At 37.9% G+C, this 6,000-nt stretch overlaps 1 long non-coding RNA gene across 3 annotated transcripts in view; it reads right to left on the bottom strand.

Moving 5' to 3' along the window:
* Nucleotides 1-1,724: 1,724 nt before the first annotated feature.
* LOC117665736 (uncharacterized) overlaps nucleotides 1,725-6,000 on the bottom strand; it is a 49,639-nt gene continuing 45,363 nt past the window's right edge. For all 3 annotated transcript variants that reach the window (XR_009621401.2, XR_009621402.1, XR_004591450.3), the window contains one exon: nucleotides 1,725-2,084. This is a non-coding gene — a long non-coding RNA (uncharacterized LOC117665736). The remainder of the gene's footprint in view (nucleotides 2,085-6,000) is intronic.

The following is a 6,000-nucleotide window of genomic DNA, read 5'->3' as shown; positions in this document are numbered from 1 at the left end:
TCAAAGGTGCATGGAATGCTGTTACCTTCCTACCAAAGGTGGTTCCTATTTTTCTACTTGCATTTTTTATGTGCTTTCAAACTGCTACATTGACAGAAGCTGGAACAAGTAACGGGAGCCCACCGCTGAACTGCCAACCTTTTGATCAACAAGCTCAATGTCTTAGCCGTTGAGCCACCGTGTCCCTTATATGTGGGGTAGAGACATTTTTTTAAACAAAAGCTGATCCTAAAACCAGGCAAGGTGCTTAAGGGAGAGTTGGTTGACTATCCCTGGCATATCATTTGGAGGTTATTTTTTTTACTTCAAGTATAATTCAAGTATAATTTTCCCCATTCCTTCTCACATATGTACATGTGTCAGTAGGCGCACAAGTTTGTATAGCTATTTTGATAATAATGTTACTATTCAGTTGTATTGGAAAGAGAGATAACCCCTAGTACATCTTTGTATCAAAGCTGCTGAGATACCTGAAATATCTGAGAACCAACTTTTCTCTATTTTACATTGGCTTCTTTTCTGACTAACTGAATAGCTGCAATGCAGTCATATGGCATTATATTAAAAGTTTAGAAATATAAACAGTTTCCAATTCCCAAATCATGAATAACAACACAGCAGCTTGTTTAATAAGTGTCAGGGTATGAGAGCAGCAGCCAGGAAAAGACTCCCAAGCTATAAATACATTAATATTTGAAATTGAAAAATGTAGGAAACCATTCAATGTTTGGGGAATGAATTTCAGCCAAAGCTACATTAAAGATAAAACCCATGTATTTCAATACACTGAAGAATGCTAAGCTTTGTCTTGAATTGTGTCCTAAGTGTTTACAATGCAACTATCTTCAGTAAAACAAAGATCAGATTTTATATCTTAAAGATAAAGACACTATCTAAGCAAAATAAAAATAAACCAAATCAAAACATTGTAATCGGAGCTCCATCAGCAATTAACTCTCTGAGTCACATTGAGGATCTATATAGCCCAACAGAACTGGCATGAATTATATCTTAAGCTACCTCTATTTTCCTTCTCGGTGGTCTAAAGTGAGTGTCTCACATTCGATTTCTCATCATACTTTAAATGGATGATTGTTGAGAAAACAGACAACTATAGGATACCTATGTGAAATTGGATTATCTAGACCACGGCTGTCAAACTCCCGGCCCATAGGCCAGATGCGTCACATGTTGGCCATGCCCATGCCCAGTTTAGTGAAAGGGAAAAAGTCCTGATACATCATGTGATGCCGCTGTGATGACATGAGTTTGACACCCCTGATCTAGACCATGTTAAGTCAGGGTTCAACCCTGGACATGGGACAGAATTGTGCTGGTTGTATAAGCAGATGACCCTTTGTTAGGACCCAAATTGGAAGTGCACTTCTTATGGTCTTATTAGGCCTATTGGTGGGCTTTGAAACCATTAATCACAATATCTATCTGGAACCACCCACAGGGTTTGGAAACACTATGCTTCAGTAGCTCCACTCTTTTCTCAGTGGATGGGTTCAGTCAGCGGTTTTATTTATTTACCTAACCAAATTCCAATAGAAGAGAATCCGTTTCATTAATGAAATTCATTATGAGAATCCAATCCAGAAAACTCTGGGTGGTTTACAGAATTAAATAAACAATTGCAAACCATTTAAAAACACATGAAACAAACATGACAGCCCAAACCAGAAACAAAAATGAAAATAAAATCACAATAGAAAATATGATAGGAGCTTCACACAAACTTTACTCTCAGATCTGGGAACAGAGAAGAAAATATTGGGTCGGTGACCTCTGATGTTGTTCCTCTCCCCATTCCTTTTCAGCATCTACATAAAATCTTTGGGTGCAGACCCTCCTGTTGTCTTCAAGAATGCAATATCATCAATATGCTGATGAAACACAATTATATATCATCTGGTTGCACAATACAAAGCAGTCAAAGATATGGATTAGAAGAAATAGGCCAAAGTTAAACTCAAGCAAGATAGAGTTCCTATTTGTACATCAAGGTTCTCTGGTGGCTCTTGGGTGACCTCTTGGAGGTAATGCTTCGCCTGAGACAGCAACTCTGTGACTTGAGATCACTGGAAAAAAAAGTGAACAAAACAATAACAAAGATGGTGAGGGACTTAGAACCCAAATCCTATGAAGAACATTTAGAAGAACTACGTATGCTTAACTTAAAGAAGACAGGGTTACAAGCAAACCTAATAACAGTTCTGTCAGAATATTCATGAACCAGAATGGAGACATGGTAACAAGGTCAGCCAATGAATAGGCATAGCAAGTGAGTCAGCCAATAGGAGCTGAGACAGGAAGGAGCCTGGGCATGGCTCTGTAGTTCCGAGTGCTGAGCTGAGAATTGAAACTGAAACTTGACTGCTGAACTGAAACTGCTTCTCTCCTCTGCCTGTGTTTGCCTGTTAGTCTCTACCACGTTGGAAGAATCTGCTGTTGATATTGTATGTGTTATTATGTATATAAAGAGAAGTTAATGAATCCTGCTGAATCAGTTATCTGTGTGTGCTTTCTGGATGTGATTTCTGCAATAAAGTCTGATAAATTCCAATACCTGAAAGATTATCGCAGAGAAGAGGAATTCCATGTATTCTCTCTGGGGTTTGGGGTATAACAAAAATCAATGTGCGGCAAAATTACAGAGAGAAATCCAAATTTGAAATAAAGAGAAATTATTTTACAATTAAAATTTATATTTTAATTATTATGAGAACTATTCGGCAGTAGAACAGTCTGCCTCCTAGAACGTTGGAGCTGCATCACTGGAGGGTTACAAACAAAGATTAGATAGCCATTTATCTGGGATGGGCTGAAGACTTCTGATCTGGCTGAGAATGATCACCAGGTTCCTTGCAATCCTATCAAACAGCATTCCTCCTGGAAGGGCAAGTAGAAATTGTGGTCAGGAGGACCACAGCTATGCACCAGATATGGTCCCACCTGTTGTGGTCCACCAGCAGCCTGCGGACCTGGCAACGGAGTCAGACATTGAGGAGGCTAGGGAGGATAATGGGCCAGGAATAAGGAAGAAGATTGAGCAATAATAATTCCCATAAACACCTAGTTAGATTACTTCACAATATTCTGTAGGGCACTGCCTTTAAAAATCTGCAACAGTAAAAAAAAAATGGAGCATTTGTGGTTAGAATAGAATAGAATAGAATAGAATAGAATAGAATAGAATAGAATAGAATAGAATAGAATAGAATAGAATAGAATAGAATAGAATAGAATAGAATAGAATAGAATAGAATTTTTTTATTGGCCAAGTGTGATTGGACACACAAGGAATTTGTCTTGGTGCATATGCTCTCAGTGTACATAACATAAAAGATACGTTCATCAAGAATCATAAGGTACAACACTTAATGATAGTCATAGGGTACAAATAAGCAATCAGAAAACAATATCAATATAAATCATAAGGATACCAGCAACAAGGTTATAGTCATACAGTCATAAGTGGGAAGAGATGGGTGATGGGAACAATGAGAAGATGAGAAGATCAATAGTAGTGCAGGTTAATAGCAAAAGACACCATGATCGTATTGCACCTGTGCTGTGTACCTTGGCATGCCTGTATTGGATGAAATTTAAAGTGCTCGTTTTAACCTATAAAACTCTATGTGACTTGACCACTGAACATTAGGAGAACTTCTTCATTAAATCCGAATTAATCTATCCAATATGAGTGATTCAAGAAAAATAGTTGAAATTTCCCCACTATCAGGAAATCAGGGTGGTCAAGGAAAAAGAAGTTTCTCCATTATGACCCTATTGTGGTACTTTCAGCACCAGCGAATTGTCATGTTGGCTTTTTTAATTAGCCAAGAGAATGCCATAAAAAGTAAAGGTAAAGATTCCCCTCGTGCATATGTTAAATAAATTATTTATCCAGTTTTAAAGTAATTTAATACTATAATTGTCCCATGATTGTATGATTCTATTATGTTTTTCTTTGTAGGCCATTGGAATTCACATGATTATGCTGGTTTTAGGGGGGAAAATTGAAGGAAGAAATTAAAAAAAATAAATCATCCATTGCTACTTCAGCCAAATATCACTTTAGGAACATTTTTTAATATAATACCGATGGTCCTCAACTTATGACCACAACGGAGGCCAAAATTTATGTTGCTAAGTGAGACAGTTGTTAAATGAGTGTTGCCCCATTTTACTACCTTTCTTGCCACAGTTGTTAAGTGAATCACTGCAGTGGTTAAGTTAGTAACACGGTTGTTAAGTGAGTCTGGCTTCCCCATTGATTTGGCTTGTCAGAAAGTCGCATAAGGTGATCACATGACCCTGGGACACTGCAACAGTGATAAATATAAACCAGTTGCCAAGTGTTTGAATTTTGATCACGTGATCATGGGGATGTTGCAATGGTTGTCAGTGTGAAAAATGGCTATAAGTCACTTTTTTCAGTGCCATTGCAACTTCAAATGGTCACTAAACAAATGGTTGTAAATCGAGGACTACATGTAGTAGAGAATTGTTCTTTCCCAGACACTGACTGCCCAGGAGCCTGTAATGAAGAACTATTCCCTTGTGAATATCCATTTCAAAACTATAATTTCTTATCACTCCCTTTTTGGTGAAACAGAAAAGTTCATAACACAATCAAAGTTAACGTTACATACCATTCCTAGCATTAGATAACAGTGTCTTAACTGCAAATGTTTGAACTATTTCCTTGCTTTTTTTTACTTCTGTTTTGAGGAAACTGATTGAATGGTGAAGAACCAGTTGGAATTAAGGCAAGGAGGTGAACCTTTGGCCCTCAAGTCATTGTTAAACTACAATCCCTAGCATTACTTATGATAACCATTACAGTTAGGTGTACTACGAGTTATAATACAGCATTATCTGGCAGATACAGATTCCGTATACCTGGATTAAGACAATTTATCATCTCCTTATGAGCTGAATTTGAAATTAGAAGTGTTTGGATTGTAATTCAAGTGCAGTTTTCCAGGCAGAGTGTATAATGTTTGTAACTTTCTAAATTCCACATCTGGCTTGTGTTAGATTTCTCTAACACCAATAACATGACTAAAGGTGTTTTATCTTTTTCTCTAGCATTAGGTCAGAGAAGGGAGGGAGGGAGGGAGGGAGGGAGGGAGGGAGGGAGGGAGGGAAGAAAGGAAGGAATTACAGGTTTATTTTATTTTATTTATTTATTTTATTTATACATGAAATGGATACAAATAAATGGGGACAGTAGGACAGGGACAGTAGGCATGTTGGTGCACTTATGCACGCACCTTACAGACCTCTTAGGAATGGGGTGAGGTCGACAGTAGACAGTCTAAGGTTAAAGTTTTGAGGGTTTGGGGAGGAAACCACAGAGTCAGGTAGTGCATTCCAGGCATTAACAACTCTGTTACTGAAGTCATATTTTCTACAATCAAATTTGGCGCGGTTTACCATAAGTTTATATCTATTATGTGCTTGTGTATTGTTGTGGTTAAAGCTGAAGTATTCATTGACAGGTAGGACATTGCAGCAGATAATTTTATGTACTACACTTAGGTCAGAACGAAGACTGCCAAGTTCCAAGTTGTTTAAGCCCAAAATTTCAAGTCTGGTGGCATAAAGTATTCTGTTGCGAGCAGCAGAGTGGAGGACTCTTCTTGTGAAATAGCTCTGGACTCATTCGATTGTATTAATGTCCAATATGCAGTGCGGGTTCCAGACAGTTGAGCTGTATTCAAGAATTGGTCTAGCAAAAATTTTGTATACCCTAGTTTGCAGTTCCAATGTTACCAGAGAAGAAGCTATGCAAGATTAGGTTAACAACTTTTAATGCTTTTTTGGCAATGCTGTTACAGTGAGCTCTGACACTTAGATTGTTTGAGATGAGTAATGATCGTTTGAGGTTAAAGAATTTAGATTACATGGACATTGAATCAGTGGTGGGTTGCCCCTGGTTCGGACCGGTTCACAAGAACTGGTAGTAAAACTGGCAGGAGGCTCCAC

This window comes from Pantherophis guttatus, chromosome 1, assembly GCF_059756535.1.
Source record: "Pantherophis guttatus breed Tessera chromosome 1, ASM5975653v1, whole genome shotgun sequence".
NCBI classification, from domain to species: Eukaryota; Metazoa; Chordata; class Lepidosauria; order Squamata; family Colubridae; genus Pantherophis; species Pantherophis guttatus.
The sequence above is the reverse complement of the archived record's forward strand: the minus strand, read 5'-3'. Positions and strand labels throughout refer to the sequence as shown.